General features: G+C 39.2%; 1 non-coding gene across 1 annotated transcript; it reads right to left on the reverse strand.

Moving 5' to 3' along the window:
• Positions 1 to 3,686: 3,686 nt before the first annotated feature.
• TRNAG-CCC (transfer RNA glycine (anticodon CCC)) lies at positions 3,687 to 3,758 on the reverse strand. The gene has a single exon. It is a non-coding gene; the product is annotated as a tRNA-Gly (tRNA).
• Between the last annotated feature and the right edge of the window lie 14,953 nt (positions 3,759 to 18,711).

The raw sequence follows: 18,711 nt of genomic DNA on the forward strand, positions 1-18,711 counted from the left end.
TGCTAGTAAAAGCCAAACAAAAGAAACGATTCTAGAATCCTTAGTTTCATGATAGGGAGAGTCAGTTTTCAAAAGAAAAGTGGAGGGGGGAGGAGCAGGGGTGGTCATAAAAATAAAAAGAGTTTTATTTTGGAAAAGAGTACTAGAGAAGTGCAAGCTTTGTTGCAGAGAACTAAGAAGAAATACAGATTATAAAAGCCAGCAGAGATGAATCTTGGAAACATTATAGTAAGTGAAATAAGCCAGACACAAATATTGCAGGATTTCAGTACGAGGGACCTAAAACTGGCATATATTCGTAAAGACAGAAAGTAGATACATGTTACCAGGGCCTGGGAAGAGAAGAGGATGGAAAGTTACTGTTTAATGGGCACAGAGTTTGTTTGGGACGATGAAAAAGTTCTGAGAATGGACAGTGGTCATGGTAGCACAATATTATAAATGTACTTAAGGCCACTTAATCGTACACCTTAAATTCGTGAAAAGGGTTGACTTTGTTGTGTCTATTTTAGCACAGTAAAAAAATATATATATGATGAAAATAAACAAGCAACCAAGAAAAGCAAGCAGGGAGACACAATGACAGAAAGTAATCATGAGCCTGGAGAAAAGGAAAAACAACTTTCAGAACTAGAAAAAAAGAAGGAATTAAGCTGGATTCTCATCTGCAAGAATTATGTCATGCTTTTCAGAGAGGAAAAAGTAATAGGCGATCAAATAATAGGACAGAAAATCGGGTAAGACTGAGTAGCACCATCTCCGAGAGGGGAGGTGACCCAAAGTAGTACTGATTATACGGATATCTTGTCTATTTACAGCACTTTTATTAAAGTCAATGTGTTCCTTAGACTACCATCCTTACTTGTGACAAAGAAGAACAAAGAGCCTGTCACTGATAAACAACTGGCTAGAGAGGAAGACAGAGGCTTTATCAGAAAATCCAGGGATACTGGGTTGGAGCACAATGGGTAAAATTATACTTAAGCCCAATAAAGAAAGGGGGAAAAATAAGAAATTAGAAAATCCGGCCCCGTAAGTTTTGTCGAACACCCGAGACCCAGTGATCTGGTGATCCAGAGAAGATCTTTAGAAACATTATAAACATTCAGCATCGAGTAGTAAAAAATGATTGGTAAGCATGCTCCAGGATTACAGAAAAGGATTCACTTTGTTAATAAATCATTTACTATAAAAGTACCTCTGGGGTGTATATTAAACAGCAGTTCTTCAAGGGTGGCCGCCAGACCAGCAGCAACAGCATCTCCAGGGGAGTTGTTGGGAAGGCCAGTTTCTGGGCTCCAGAGCAGACCGACTGCATCAGAAACAGGGGGAGCCCGGCCAACAATCTGTGTTTTAACATGAGCTCCAGGTGATGCTGATGCTCAAGTGTGAGAGCCAGCACCTCATGGAGGAATGGAAACAGAGGCCTGCAGGTGGTTAATGAGGCTAAATTGGCCAGAGGGAGAGCCACCGGCAAGCCTCTTGCTGGAGGCCGCTGCTCTGGAAAATGGGAAAAAGCCCTGAAGCCCCCATGGGAGGATTTTCGGAGTGAACTCAGAACAGCTTGTCTGTTGCTAGTGGTAGTAAATCAAAGCTGTAGAGAAATCTGAGCAATGATTCTGCTTCTGCTAGTGAGACAGCACAAGGACTCTTCCTGCTTTCAGAATACCTGCAGGAACCCTCTCCTTTTCCTCTGCATGCCTCCTTATTGGGGATGTAGCTGCAATTTATTATGTAGATTTCTTCAAATATCTCAGAATGTGTAGTCATATCCCAACATTGCCAAGAAGCTTTTTAAGTTAGACCCATCTGTTATGACTATCCAAGTATTTCCTTTTTTTTTTTTTTAAGATTTATTTATTTATTTAGGCTGTGCCTGGGCTTTTTTTTTTCACTTCAACAAAACAGCTTTATTGAGACTTAATTTGCGTACCATACAATTCACCCATTTAAAGTGTACAGTGTTTTTTCTTTAACATCTTTATTGGAGTATAACTGCTTTACAATGGTGTGTTAGTTTCTGCTGCATAACAAAGTGAATCAGCTATACATATATCCCCATATCTCCTCCCTCTTGCGTCTCCCTCCCACCCTCCCTATCCCACCCCTCTAGGTCACGAAGCACCGAGATGATCTCCCTGTGCTATGCTGCACCTGGTCTTAATATGGCACACGGGATCTTCATTGCAGCATGCAGGGATCTTTTAGTTACGGCATGCATGTGAGATCTAGTTCCCCAACCAGGGATCGAACCTGGCTGGGCCCGCTGCATTGGGAGCACAGAGTCTTATCCACTGGACCACCAGGGAAGTCCCTATCCAAGTATTTCTGCAACATAGTAGTTCAGTTGGTGATTTAAGGAGGCTCATTAGATGTGGGTTGTTTTTTTTTCAATCTTTGCTCTTTTTTCTGTAATGGAATATCTGGACACAAGGACCATATAAAGCTAGTAGTAAACCCCTCTGTCCATATTAGACTAAGGTTATGAAACCCCCTTAACCTATATATATTTCTTTTACATCATCTTCAAGTTTAATAAATATTAGCATGTTTCCTTTGTGTCAAAAGCATTCTCATTTTTCTCAAACTGTCCTGAGGGTCCAACTTAATTCCACATCCTTAAGGCTGTGACCTGTTCATCACCCTTGCTGCCTGCCTGCCCCCATCCCAGGTGTCTAGGCAGCACTCAGAAAAAAAAAAAAAGATCCAGTACTCTGTCTTGGTTCAAGGCCAGATTCCCAAACCATCTGTGTCCCACCTGACTTTCCAACCTTCTGACCTGTGGTCTGGTCACTTCTCTAGAGCATCACAATAATGATTAGTGTGATGGTATTGGTATCACCAATATTGGTATTACGTCTTTGGTATGTAGGGGAGGAAAAAGTCTCTTCTACTCTCTTAGGGTCTCTGGCTAGGCCTAAGAGTTAAACTGACAAAAGTTAAATTAACAGGAGAAAAACATGCAGGTTTTATTAGAATTTTACAGGTAAATGGGGACCTTCACGAGAATGAAGACCTGAAGAAGTGACCAGAGCAGGAAGCTTTTATACCTTTTAGACAAAGAAATGATAACTTATAAGAAATAAGACAAAGAGGTTTGAAATAGAGGCAGCACATGTTGGGAAGTGAGGAGGAGATACCTGGAGGGGCAAAACTAGGAAGATAAGGTTATTTTAGTAAGTTTGTACAGACCCATTTCAGCACTGTTTCCAGTCTCTGGCATTAAGGATCAGAGACTTCTCTTGCTTGTACAGGAAGGCATCTTTCTCACCTTATGGCCTGTTTTTAGGTGGAAAAAGGTAGGTCATAGAGCCCTTCCTCCATCTGCTGCTTCTCAAGCGCCTTCAGCTCAAAATAGTCAATATGCCAAAACAGCATATGTTGGGGTGGCATGTCCTGAAGCCCTTCAGGTACTAACCTCTTGCCATGATTTGCACTGGCCCTGGTCTACTTCTGGAGGTTTTTGATAACAATCACACAGGATCTAGGAAACACCCCATTTCTACCAGTCTTCCCAAAGAGAGCTGGACACCTGGAACCATTTTTAGAGTTTCACTATTAAAAAAAAAAAAAGGTGGTAAATGGAAGTTTTCCACGTAGTTTTTTTTTTTTTTTTTTTTTTTTTGGCTGTCCCAGGTCTTAGTTGTGGCACGTGGGATCTTTTAGTTGGGGCATGCGGGATCTAGTTCCCTGACCAGGGATCGAACCTGGGACCCCTGCGATGGGAGCGCAGAGTCTTAACCACTGGACCATAGGGAAGTCCCTTCCATGTAGTTTAAGTGATAATTCCTCCAAAAATAAAAAGATAGATATTCATTCTATGCTGGTGCCTGTTGCTGGCTAAATTCTGAATGTAACCTACCAGCTGCCCATCTGTGAATCTGCGATTATGGAATTTATTCCTAAAGCTGCAGGCAGTGCACAGCACTCTAATTAGAACTTTTATTAAGGAATGAAGGATTGCTGAGCCAATGAAACTTAAAAGGGAGGAAACAGAATTTCTAAAACTTTGATAGAAAAGGACATTATTTTTTAATGTCATAAAAATATGCATGACTCTTAGAGTCGGCATTTCATGAAAATAACGTAGCCTAAATAGAAAGGATTAGATATGGTGAGCCAAATGGAAATTTTAATGCACTTCTTTCTCTTTCCTATTTTATTTTAGTTTGACCTCCTTAGATCCAGTGTTTGTGGAAGAACTAGTGGTTTTATGTGCAACAGCAATATTTTTATGTCCCCATTACTGAGCACCGGAGCCAATGCTCTAGGTAGCTTTATGTATCACTAAAATGCCAAAGTTCATGAGTAGTTCAGTTCAGTAATAATAATAACAATAATAATAATGACAATATAATGCTAAGCTAAACCATAGTAACAAAAAAACCCGAATCACAGTGGATTAACACAATCAACTCTTATTTCATGTTCACACAACGTCCAAATACAGTCCAGAGGCTCTCCTGTGAATTCTCCTTTGATAGTGACTCAGGGATCCAGGATCCATGCATAGTGTAGCTACACCATCACCAAGGTTGCTGCTGCAGAGGTAGAAGGAGATGCAGGAAATACACTGGCTTTTAACTGTCTTGGCCCATAAATGCCACTTTCCTCTCACATTTTATTGGCCAGAGCTAGTCACATGACTCCAACCTAACTGCAAGGGAGGCTGGGAAGAAGAGCACAAGAATATTTAGTGAGTCTTTCCTACAAGTAGTGATAATTTATTGATCAATGCCATCTGTATTCCAAGTACTGTGCTGGTTAACTTACATGCATTATCTCAGATGCTCAAAACAACCTTTTAGGATATGTGCTATTAATTTCACTTTATAGATGAGTAAACCAAGGCTCACAAAAATTAATTTTCATGTATTATCTCAGATGCTAGCAAAAACATTTGAAGATATGTATTATTAACTCCATTTTACAATTGAGACTCATAAACATAAACAAATCTTTCAAAAGCCAAATGCAGAAGTGGGATTTGAACTTTAGAATAGGTTCATCTTCTTGCTTCTCCACATGGTATGTTCCAAGTATAATGCTAGGCTCTGGGAGTACCAGAAACAAAAGGAAAGGTGGGGAAGGAAAAGAAAGAGGTCCACTGCTATTCCCTGACAGCAGAACTGCCATCAGCACCATGCCTGGCGCCGCAATGGGGTGTTCACCCCTGGACCAGAGATATAAAGAACATTATTTCCAAAGGCAAAAATCCCAGCACTTGGTTAGAGTCAGGTTTTCTGTGAATTTAATAGCATTTATGGTTCAGAATCCTCACTTTCATAGGCACCTTCCAAGGCCCTGGGAGGGACCCCAGCAATGTACTCAAAGAATATTACATTTTTATAAAATATGGAAAAGTTCTTGTAACAACAATTAGTTAAGACCACGGTCTCTTTCTACTCCTATGTCTTGACTGTCACTTAACTTCTCATGTGGTAACCTGCCTGTAGGCATGTTTAAGATCCAGTTAAATAGAAATTGAATAGGGTATACATTTACTTTGGCTTGAATGAGATATATTCCTATGATTCACAATTACTCCATTATAAATAAGTTATTGCCAACCAACCTGGTGTAAGGAATGGCTTCCAGAAATATCCCTAATGCCTACTATGCTGACTCACCAGACATCACAACACAAATGTGCAGAGCTAGAGGTAGTATTGTGACTTGAACGTCCTCTATGGCCCCCAGGAACAGACGTATATGGGTGAAAAAGGAAAGGTGAATCTTTGGAAAATTCCTCCAATCATCAGACTTGTAAAATTCTGAATAGAGGATGTAGTTCCCATAAATATCTAGTCAAAGTAAAAGTTCTCTTTCTGTCATGAATATACTCAATAATGCAGCATATACAATTATAAACACACCATATTTTTTCTTTTGATGGCAATTGCATGAAATAAAATATATTTATTACATTTCTGTGTTTGAGGGAATACTAGAGAGGGTGCATATGTGAGTGAAACTTTTAGAGTTTTCCCAAATTTGACGACAATCAATAATTTTCATGACCAATAATGGTTGTGGAAATAAAAGAAACATTTATAAACTATCAATAACAATAAAAAATTTTTCAACCAACCATGCTAGTGAAAAGATTAATTTATTCTATTTCATCTACAGAAAATGATATACAATTTCAAATTGTTGGTATATGAAGAGGTAATCAAAGTGCATATACCCAAAAATATTGGGGAAAGGGCAGTTTAGTTTCAGATATTTAATTTGTGATATGTATCAGCTCTTTTAAATTTATTTTTGTGTGTAATTTCTTTTTCTATATATAAATTCACCATCATACCTACTTTGTGTTCTTTTTCTTAGAGACTTCTCCAATTATGTAAGCTTTGGGCCCTTTAATAGGCTGAATGTGTCTTACCCCTCCCCCACCCAATTCGTATGTTGAAACCTAATCCCCAATTTGATGGTATTAGGCAGTTGGGACTTCGGGAGGTGATTAGGTCATGAGGGTGGAGCCCTCATGAATGGAATTAGCCCCTCATAAAGAGACCTCAGAGAGCTCCCTTGCCCCTCCCACCATGTGAGGACACAATGACAAGACAGTTATCTATGAACCAGGAAGCCAGCCCTCTGCTGACACCTTGATCTTGGATTTCCCAGCCTCCAGAACTGTGAGAAATAAATTTCTGTTGTTTATAAGCCACCTAGTCTATGGTATTCTGCTGTAGCAGCCCAAAGAAACTCAGACAAGCCCCCCAAAAAACCTGGATCCACCCTCACACTGGCATACATTAGCAGGTAAAATGCCCATATTACTGACCTAGCAGACCATCAACTGCTGTAACATTTGAAAAACATGAAAAAATAAAATAATAAAGGATCTAGATGCCAATAATGTGGTTAGTCTACATGGCAGCCATTTCAAAGCAAGTAAGTTTTTGATGTTTTAAATTATTCAACCCAGGAGATAAGTATTTAATCTGTAAAGACATGTGGATTTGAAATTCCACTGCCAAAGATAAAGAACAGTCTCTAAATTGTTACTTGTTATATCTCCATGCAGATTATATTTATCAATCATCGGTACTATTCAACTTTAAACGACGCCTGTGGCTAAATTAGGCCAGGAAATAAAGGTCCTTGGATAAAAGTGGCCTTCATAGAACTAAGAAAGACGTCCTTCTAAGCCACTCTACACAATTTAACGTCTCTAGGGAGAATTAGAGTTTCTATCTGGCACAAAGTGAAGCCACCCTCTTGTTAGTGGATATAGGATACTTTTAATCACCAAGATACGCAAAGAAATTAGATAGCACCCAGGAAAAAAAAAAAGGGAGAACTTAATGCTGATGATTTGAAGCTTAATAAATAATGTGAATGCTTAAGGATAATAAATATCTGATTTTTTTTTTACAGCATTGTTATTGCCATCAACATTTTCAAAAGTTCTGCTTGGAAAGCAAAAATAGGATTTCTCATATTGAATGTTTTTAATAGCATGAAGGGGAAAATGAGACTAAAATAAGACATTGTCCTTATCACTCTTTATCGGAATATCTCAAAACACATTACAGAAATTAACTTGGTAACCCTTAAGTTCTAGATAATTCTGAAATAATACATTAGCTGTTCATTAGCTGGGCAACCTGTGGCCTAGAGAGATGAAGCGATTGTTGAAGGTTAAGTAGTAAATCAAGTGCAAAAATAAAGATGGGGAGGAGGGGACTGGAAGCTAAAATCCTGAGCACAAATTCCTGGACTAATCCATTCCAGGAAGTTTCTTCCTAAAATACATATTCTGTTTCTTCTTAAGAAGACACTAAGGCCCTGTTTTCAATAAACTAATAAAATTCCAGAGAGGATTTAATGGTCACTCTGAGAGTCATTCAAAGGATCTAATTATATTCCAATCTTTCTAAACATGTGAACCACAGGTAATTTTGAAAAATTTGATTCATAGAAAATCCACAGAACAACAAATCAATGAAGAATGTGTTTATGGTAGAAAATCCTTATTGGATGAAAATAGTCCTGTTCACATTTTGTACTTCCTCCAAATTCTGTTTCACTCAAATTCTGGGAAACCAAAAGAGAAGCAAACAAAAAATATTGAAAACTAGATGGATGTAATCCTAGAATTTTTTTTTTAATCAGGAAGGGATTTTATAGATCATCCAGTTAGCCTTCAATGTTCATGTTCTACAGACCCAAAAGTTTAAATGACATGTCTGAAATAGTCATTTAGTTAGAGGCAAAGTTAGGACCAGAAAACAAGTCTCCATTCCTACTGCCACAGGACCATGATATATCCCAAACCTCTACCCTACTCCTCTCCAAAAAAAGATATAGAAAAAAAAAATTTACAGTGGATGATCACATTAAAAAAATAATAGTCCTAGGTTATACGAGCAGAATTTCTAAGAGAGCTTAATTTCTTAAATTGTTTTTAATCAAAGTAAAACTCATCTTCCCGAGAGACAGGTGAGAATGCTATTTTGCTTTTAAGATAAGGACTGGTGTTAGCACAGAGGTGAAAGAGAAAACTATGTGAAGGGGGAAACTACACAGAACTATACACTCAGCAACCCCATTAAAGCCATATGCTGGATACAGAGGAAAAGGAAATGAAAAGCTTTGAAATGCAGCTGTCCCACTCCCTGCTATTTCCACTCAATCCCAACTATTTTTCCATCAGGATCCAACACATGTGCAGTGACACATGGAAACAGGGTGAGCTCATGAACCCAGGGGAACAGAGAGTCCAGCATTCCCAGAGCAGCACCCTGGAAGCACATGGCCACTCCTAACCTCCACCCCTATAGATGGTAGTGGAAGACCTAGCGGTGGAAAAACTCACTTCACAGCAGAAGAGGAAAGCCAAAAGATAATTTGGACACCTGGTTGCTGTTTACTAATTATGCCAACAGACAAAATCATTAGATCTAATACTAATCTAGTTGGACAATATCTCTGTTTATTAAAATCAGAGCAAGGATCTCCTTTGGGACATTGGAAGATAGTGGTACCAAAAACTAGTAATCAATGAAGGCTCTACAAGCATAGTGGAATAAGTTGTTCTGTCCATGTTCCTTAGGTAGGTCTTATTTAGAAAACCTCTCAGCTGAACACAGGGCATGACAAAGCTCAATTTGTAGAATGGAAGGAAGGCTTCTATTTTTCCATCTTTTCTTCGTGTTTGTATGTTTCTGACACTGTGGTATTAACATTTTAAATTGAATCTATAAATAAGCATTATGATGAGAAGCTTCCCTTACTGGGAAGGCCAGGCTTAGTAGATGACCTTAAGTAAGATGATCAGCTGCTTTGTTTCCGGTAATCTGGTTTTGTGACATCCTAGGTATTAAGGTCTGGTTTGAATTAACTGTACACTCAGAAACCCCAGAACTGCTCAGAGCTGTAAGAGTAACTGAAAGGACTTATTTTTAACTGGTGGCCCAAAAAGGCTTCCTTGTGGTTTGTGGCATACAGTTTATTTATTTAACTACTTACTCATTTGATGGGCATTCATTGACATCCCACACACATATGCCAAGCACTGTTCTAGGTGTACATACAAAACATGACCTAGTTTCAAGCCCTGTTTCTGCCAGGTATTTACAGTGGGTCATGATATTTAACCCCTCTGAGCCTCTGTTTCCTCATAGGTTTATTGTAAGAAATGAAAGAGATAATATATGTAAAGCTTAATAAATAGTGGTTTTAAAAATACAGCCTCTGCCTTTGAGCAGCTCAGTCTGAAAGTATGACATGTACATAAACAACTAAAATGTAATTTGATATTTGCTACAACAGAAGGTGTACGTACCTAGTAATTTGAGAATACAGAGAAAGGAGTGGCTAATTCTGTCTAGAGTGGGGACAGGGGATGTCATCAATGAAGTGTCAAAGAGCAGGTGACCCTGAAGTATGAGTATAGCACGAGAGGGAGAGACATTCAGAAAAGTTAAAATTGAATTCACCAGGTCCCTGGAAAGTGAGAAACCCCTGCAGGTAGCAGCAGAAGAGTTTACCCCTAAGGCTTGCGATGCTCCTGTTCTTAGAAGCTGGAAGTTGCTAAGGTGTTGGCCTTTTCCAACTTCACACCACACTGCATGGCCCTGATCCCAGTTCTTCTCACTCCCACAAGCACAAACTGAGGGGCCTGACTCTCCCAAGGCAGCAGTTTGGGAAAAGGATAGGGTAGATGAATCCAATCAGTAGATGGATCATAGAGGAAGCAGGGAGGAACTACTGGATAAACCTAGAGTTAAAAAAAATAATTCAAGTACATAGTACACTCAGGGTATGTAGGACTTAGTAAGCGTTCTATTAGTAGAAAACATTTCCAGTCCCAAAATATTGCAGTGGCTATTTCTTCTAACACGTAAGAACAGTAATGTACAGTCACAAACTAGTAATTTATCACTAATGAAGCAATGACCTAGTATGGAGACAGCAAATAGAAGGTACCATTGTCCCCTCCCCAGCCCTGGGCAGACATTATTAATCAATCTTGGCATGCTTTCTCATTGAGCCTAGACACAACCTCAGAATCTTGGCTCTTATTGTCATGCCTGAACTAGTAGCTCTGTGGAGAACATGCTAAAAACAAAAGACCATGAAAAACATGACATAGTGCCTACAGAAAGATCAGGGTTGCAATCTCATTCATCTGATTAAGAGAGTCATGCAAACCCAAAGTTCAGCTCTAGATATTTACTGTAAATGGGGCTGAAACACTGTGTTGGATAATTGTGGATTGACTTACTCAGCATTAAGGCCAACTCCCTTGCTAGCATCTAGAAGCTGCAAAGCTAAGAAATGACATCTGGTCCCTTTAAATGTAGGGTTTCCGATTTTGATTCAGGAACACTCATAAAGAGAAAGGCAGGTCTGTGACAGATGCAGCATTGTCCTGTGGTTAGCAGCAGTGATAGGCCTCCTGACCCAGGGACCTCTCCCTCCCTGGCGGAGGGAGACTGAAGCATCTCACACCAATGCCCAGGTCTGGAATGAGATTTGAGGAGTCATTACTGGAAGTTCAACCTGGAAGCTGTTTCTTCAGCTCCCTCCTCCACAATGATTTCACAAACTTCTTAATAGCCAAATATCTTTCTGCTTAAACAGGCTAGATTCTGTTGCCTACAACTGAACTCTGACTGATAAAGGCACGAAAAAACCTACCTTAAACCATATTTTCTGGAGGAAATACATTTAGCAAAAATAATTCTAACAGCATGAAGGTTTTAGTTAAAGCTCACACTTCTATAGCATCAGCTAATAGCTCTATGAAAATGAATTCAAAATCTGTATTTCTAACTCCAGCTTCTGACCCTGTCTGCATTCTCTTATCTCAGATTGCTTCCTGGACTTCCACACTTGGATTTCCTGTCAGCACCAGGGAGTCCTATGTCAATAATTTCATTTTTCATCTTCTCTTTCATTATCCCGGCCACCTGAACTCCAAATTCCAGCATAATCTGACTTCCCCCTTTCTCCCTCACCAAACCCTGAAAATTCTTCCACATAATCTCTCTTTTCCACCTCTTTCACTATCATCAGTCTAGTTCAGGCCTTCCTCAGCTCATGCTTGCCCTATTATATTATTCTATCTGGTTTCCCTACTGTCAGTATCTCCCCAACCCCCTTGGCCCTCAAATTTACCCTAGCCATGGCAACCCAATTAATACTACTAAAAATCATTCTTATCTTGATACTTTCCATTCAAACATTTCCAGACTTCCAATGCTTTTAATATAAAATTCAGGGACTTCCCTGGTGGCACAGTGGTTAAGAATCCGCCTGCCAATGCAGGGGACACGGGTTCGAGCCCTGGTCCAGGAAGATCCCACATGCCACAGAGCAACTAAGCCTGTGCGCCACAACTACTGAAGCCTGTGTGCCTAAAGCCCGTGCTCTGCAACAAGAGAAGCCACCGCAATGAGAAGCCTGCGCACCTCAACAAAGAGTAGCCCCTGCTCGCTGCAACTAGAGAAAGCCCGCACACAGCAACAAAGACCCAATGCGGCCAAAAAAAATTCAAACAACTTAAGTTGGCACTCAAGGCTTTCACAATCTGACTGCCAACTATCTACCCAAGGTTATTTCCCACTACTTCCCTCATTGAATCAATACTCCAGCCAACTACAGCCAAACTGGCCTCTTTACTTCATCTTCTTATTAACACGCTATTTTGAAAAAACCTGCCTGGTACACACATTTTCCCTTCTCGCAGTGCCCTTACTCTCTTCTCTGCATTTCATGTAATATTGAATGGAAAATCAAAATTCCTCCTCCATTGAAAGGGAAAAGTAGCAGGGAGGTGGACACAGACTCCAAAAGGTATCTGAATGACAAACAGGAGAAAATGTACTAAATTGAGAGAATAACATTTTAGATTATTTTTATTGTTTTAGTCACTTGACTATCAGACATAAATTTTATTTAGATTCTGGAAGAGCTGCAGCCTGGTGTTAATCTTGTGGCTCTCTGGGATTGAAAATACTGTTTGAATGGGCTGAAGCCATTAGATTTTTATCCACGTTGGGTGAGAAATAGTACAGCTGACTTACAGAAATGACTTTCTGGTGAATGTAGTAATAGTCAATAAGGCCAGACAAAACTTGGTTACCTTCAGCCTAGTGAAACATCCAGGCAGATGACTGGCTAGCTGAAACCCTCCGTCACCACCATATGTTTTCTCTGTGACAATTTTAGGATCTGCAGCAGGAGTGCATTGTTCATTATATCTATCTCACCAGATGGACTTTACTTGTAGAGCAAGGAAATGCTTTTCTCTTCCTTCATCCTCTCTCCTATTCTGCAGTTTGCTTGCAGGAGCAGGTAAAAGGATTCCCTCCCAGATATGTAGCTCCTTTTTTTTTTTCTTTGCGGTACGCGGGCCCCTCACTGTTGTGGCCTCTCCCATTGCAGAGCACAGGCTCCGGACGCACAGGCTCAGCGGCCATGGCTCACGGGCCCAGCCGCTCCGCAGCATGTGGGATCCTCCTGGACCAGGGCACAAACCTGTGTCCCCTGTATCGGCAGGCGGACTCTCAACCACTGCGCCACCAGCTTCTTAACACATCATCTCTACCCTCTTTCCTGCTGCCACTGCCCTTTTCCACTGTGGGCTATGGCATAGTACACTGAGTGAGGCATCTAATTTCAAACTTGTTGATTATGGTCTTAGGCTCACTTTGTTCACCTTGTTTGCTATCTATACCCATATGACACAAGGGATGGATGTCTAAGGCTCCAAGGGTTATTTTTGGTGCCCTGCCAATTGTCACTTGTCAAAACCTGAGAAGCTCCCACAATCTTCTTTCCATGTCAACCGGTGTTTCCCTAGAGGGCTGGGTGTTTCTGTTCATCTTCTCCCCATCTCCTTCATATTTAGTTCTAAGAGCTCGAGACCAGGCAAATGCCTGCTTCTCTGTTCGAACAAGATGTGCCCCAGCCATAGCCAAAAGTCTATCTTCCTATTATTTGCAGCTATGATTTAGAGATTTAAATCCCATCCTCAGATCCCATCTTGGTAACTAGTCCTTACCTTTTAAATTCTCATCAGTCTTCTAAAGTCACAGAACTTAATTGGAAAAAGTGAATGACAATTTTCCTATGTCTAAAGTCCATCCATTTTTTTTCTAGAAACTTCTTGACCAAATAAGCTTCCAAACCCATTCATTTTCCAATAAATGGGCTCAATAACTGTTTTTAGACTTTCCATACCAACTGTTGTACTGGGGAAAGACAAGCCACATCAAATCTGCAGATTTGATACAATACAAAATTTGATACATACAAGAAATCACAATGTCCATTTTTCACTCAAAAGGTTGATTTTCACCTAATAGTTAAGGCCCTCCTGGATGAATCACAATTCTTCCCAGGTTAGTATGCCATTCTTTGTCCCATATTCTTCCCTTTTTTTTCCCTCTCGTCCAAGTCACATTCTTCTGCTCTCCTTTCTCAAGAGCCAGGTATTGGGTCACCATTATTTTCAGGAGTATGCATACTCCTTCTTTTCTAAATGGTCCAGATTGTTATACACTTTTTGATATGAAGAGGCTCACACGTATCATCCTTACCTCTCCTTCAGGTAGATTTTTATATCTTCTTCCTCTTCTTATATTTCTCTACTTTTTATTCTCCTTACTCAGGTTTCAATTCTCTTTCATCTTACTAGAATCATATGTTGTCTGGTTTTCTCAATTCTCTCCAAAAACTTTGCATCCAATATTTTTTTCATTCGCAAATTTCTGTCACACCCTGCTCAAGCCAGATTGCATTTAGTTCCTGTATATCTGGTTCTTCCCTCTGACAAGAACATAAACACATTCTCTAGTTTACCCTGAGCTCCGTTCCTAGGAGCTAAGGAGCTCTAAGAAGTTCCAGGGTTGGAATCTGAAATGGAATCCTCATTCTTTGTGACTCCTCTCCATAACCGATTTGGTTGACAAAATGTTTAATCATGTATCTCCCTACCAAAGGAGCTGATAATTGCTCTGAAAATTACCCATGTACTTCATTCAACTACTCAGCCACATTTAAAGCTCAGGAGAGGGTGTCTTGGGCCTCTTTGGAAATGTAAAGCACTCCCATCTTGAAAATAGAATGATAAAAGCTTGGAGTCCATCATTCAGCAGGCCTAGTGAGGTAACCCCTGTTATAAGATCTCAGGGGGTTCTGTACCTTTCTTCACAGTTATCATCAGTTAGTTCAGTGATTAATTGCTTAACATCTGAATTCTTAACATTGACACCTACTATTACCATCCAATTTGCTACTTGTTACCCAAAATATGAATCACAGGCAATAGGTTTCACAGTCATCACACTGAGTATTCAGCAGTTTATGGAGAGCTAACATTTCAACTAGCAGCAAAGCAAAGAAGGACGATGCACTTGTAGGCATGTGCTCTGAACGCAGATGGGTGACAGGCCACAGGCTCTGCAGAAAGCAAATGAAGGACCTTCTGCTTGGGCTACAGAGTCACTGCTAAAGATTATAAACTCCCTTGCTCATACCAGAACTTCCTGGGCAACAGAGCCACAGGAGACATCTCAGTGGGAAAGCCTGCTTGGCTCCAACTCTAATAACCTGAACAAGATGCAGGGCCATTAGCCCCAGGCTGTGCCCTCCAGGGCAAGCTTTTGGTCGCCTTGCAACAGGCGTGCTTTCCTCTAGTGGTCCAGAACAACCTCACACTCATTCCACCCTCCGTGCTCCTCCATCCTCCAGGAAGAATCTAGTTTCTTTTCTCCTGCACCAAACTATAACACATTAAACACTTTTTCTCCTGACCATTTAGCAACTTTTTGCTCTTAGGTCATGGAAATTGGAATTAGAACAAGTAATGAAATGCCCTAGGACAAAAGAGAACTGAGTTCTAATCCTAATTTTGCCTGGAGCAAGTCACAGTTCTGGACCTGTTTCTTCAGCTGTTAAATCAGGAGGCCATATGCTTCAAGGTTCAGTTTGGTTTTATTTTTACTTAGGGTAGACCCTCTAGGACAGAGTCTTTCAAGCTGGGAGTCAGAATTTACTAGTGGGTCATAAAATTCATTTTTGTGATAGAATGGAATATATCAGAGTACATTGAACAGAATAAGAGTATTATTTATGCAACTTTTGTTGTGTCTTCGTGTGCATCTATGAGTTGGATGTCGAACATATTTCTTCTTGTGGATAAGAGTGAAAAAAATTTTTTAATCCCTTCCCTACAGATACAGACAGAAATTAGATTAGTGGTTGCCTAGGGCTGAGGGTAGGAATGGGGGGTGACTGTAAAGGGACTGAAGACTTCTTTTTAGGGCAATGGAAATGTTCTGAAGTGAAGTTGTGGTGGTAGTTGTACAACTCTGTAAATACATTAAATTAAGTTACATGCTGAAAATGGGTGAATGTTATGGTATTTAAATTATATCTCAATAAAGTTATTCAAAAATAAAACAGAACACTGCTCTAGAGGTACATGGATTTGCTTCAGGACACCAAAATTATATCATGAATTTTATCTTTCTAAGGAGAAGAAATGTAGCTTTTATCAGACTATTAAGTGATCCTAGACTCACAGAACTATTTGAACCAGTTGATCAAACTGTCAGTCTCCTTCTAGTGCTAAAATTCTGTAATTCTAAATCCTTAAAGTTCATTTTAACTTTAGTTCATCAAACTTATAGCGATAGGGAATTCCCTGGTGGTCCAGTGGTTAGGACTCTGCAGTTCCACTGCAGGGGGTGTGGGTTTGATCCCTGGTTGGGAGAACTAAGACCCTGCATGCCCCGCAGTGCAGCAAAAACAAACAAAATTACAGTGATAAAGTTTTGCTTCCAAAGCATTTCCAAGAGTCTATCTGTCCAATAATCTGGGTGAATGGGATTATATGTATTAAAATACTTTTAAAAATAAATTATTGTGCAAATTTGAAGTATTATTAATAGCTTATCAAGGATTAAGTATTTTATTTTTATTAAATATTATTTATTTTATTATTAAATAGTATTTATTTTATTATTAAATATTTTATAATATTTACTTGCATTTGGTCTATATCCACAGTGTTTTTAATCATAGCTATATCTGCAATTCATTTGCTAATTGAATATTGCAATGGTATTTGTACCTCCAATTTTTTTCTCTAATTGATCTATAATGCCAAGGATGGTGAAGCTCACAGATCCTCCACAATCCTTTCACTACTGTGCAAACTCTTTGGTCCTGAAGTAAACCAGAATATATAACCCCAAAGAATGCCACTTTGGCATATTGACTATTGTCAATAGTCAGTATTGACTATTGGCACTTAAGAAATAGCAGGTGTAAGAAAGATACTCTGGCTCTCCTTTTCCTTCCTAAAAACAGGAGATAAAGGTGCCCTCCCTGTACCAGGAGGAAAGAAGACATTTTTATCAGCCCAGAGATGGCACCAGAGGAATCTGCAAACAAACCTTACTGTATCCACATATTTACCTTCCCCCAGTCTGTGTCCTTGGCAGCCTGCAACTACTTTCCTCTATCCTGTCGTTACTCTACAAATCTCTTGTTCCTGGTTGAAGATGCTATATAAGCTGGAATTCTAGGCCACAATTTTGAGTTACTTTTGGTTTAGGTTTGTCTCCCACGATATGGGCTGTACACATTAATAAACTGTTTTTCTCTTGATAATCCATCTTTTTGTTAAAGAATCCCAGCTGAAAATCTAAGATGGGTAGAGGTAAAGTTTTGCCTCTCCTAAAGTACCAGAGATGAAGAGTCAAGAGACAGAAAGGGAAAAAAAAGGTGGGGGATGGTTCCTGTATCTATGTAAAGAGAAAGGCAGACTGGGAATTTTTAAACAAAGTGGCAATATCAAGACAGGAAAAAGTATTTCTGGGTGATATTGGATTCTTATGTACAGGCCATGAACTGTCAGCCAACTACACTTACTAGGTTGTGAGTTCCCTGATGGCAAAAGAACACTTCTAATTTAACTAATAATGTTTGAAACAGGGTTTTATACAGAGTAAGTATTTAGTGTTTGTTAAATTGCAGTGTTTGTTAAAACGCACAGTGGTTGATAATAAACTAAGGACTGGATGCAACCTAAGTGTCCATCAAGAAGGGACTGGTTAAATAAATTGATACTTTCAAACTGTTATAAGAGTGAAGTATGTTTACATATACTGTTATAAAATGATCTCCAGAGTACAGTATTAAGTGAAAAAAGCAATATGTAGAATATCCTCAGGAAGTCCAAGAAAATTAATCTCATCATGCCACTTACATTAAGAAGTTCATAGGAAAAATACCAAATGGACATCCTCTGGCATACAATATTTTGTGCCATACCCTTTTTGCAGCAGGCTAAAAAATTTCCCCTAAGTCATAAAACTCTAGGTTCTAATCTGGAAGAGTTAACCCAATTTTTGTAAACAGTGAAAATCTTTTTGTACTGCATTAAAATTCATCAATAAAATGGTGTTTATTTACATTAATTATAGTGGTGATTGCTTACGGCTGTGCCGGATAATATAGTCCAGGCTCAGGTTCTATTTTTAGACAACTGCTCTGAGGATCATTAGACACCTGTCCTATTTAGCAGCTGGAATAATTAATCATCATAGTGCTTTTAAAATAGCAGACAAGCCAACCACAAAGACATATTTTAAACAAGGGAGTTTTAGTATTGAAGATCATGATTTGAATTCTTTCAGTGCTATCTTAATAAAAGTTTAAGCTCTAAGATATGATCCAAGCAAAGTCAGATGGAGAAAAAGGTGGATTTGCCTGAAATCAAATGAAAATAAAAATTTCTTCCCCACCTCTCCACTTCTATACCTTGGTTGTAGTACCTAGAATCAAGTAAGAATGAACTTGGACCCCATAAAATTCACATTAGAATGGAGAAGGGAAATTTTTAATAACTCTAATATGCCAAGGTGTCTTTTAGGCTGAAAAGAATCTTCAGATATCTAGTCTAACTTCAATACCCTTGTTTTACAGAACAGGAAACTGGGGCTCAGAATGTTAATGTGATGGTCCCAATGTGGATTCTAAAGACTGTCCAAAGAATCATGGTAAAAATGAGATTCCACATGACTTGTAATACTATATATAAAATAGGTAAACAGCAAGGACCTCCTCTATAAAACAGGGAAATATACTCAATATCACATAATAATCTATAATGGAAAAGAATCTGAAAAAGAATATATATATATATATATATATATATATATATATATATATATATATATA

This window comes from Lipotes vexillifer, unplaced genomic scaffold, assembly GCF_000442215.2.
Source record: "Lipotes vexillifer unplaced genomic scaffold, Lipotes_vexillifer_v1.1 scaffold1084, whole genome shotgun sequence".
Lineage (NCBI taxonomy): Eukaryota > Metazoa > Chordata > Mammalia > Artiodactyla > Lipotidae > Lipotes > Lipotes vexillifer.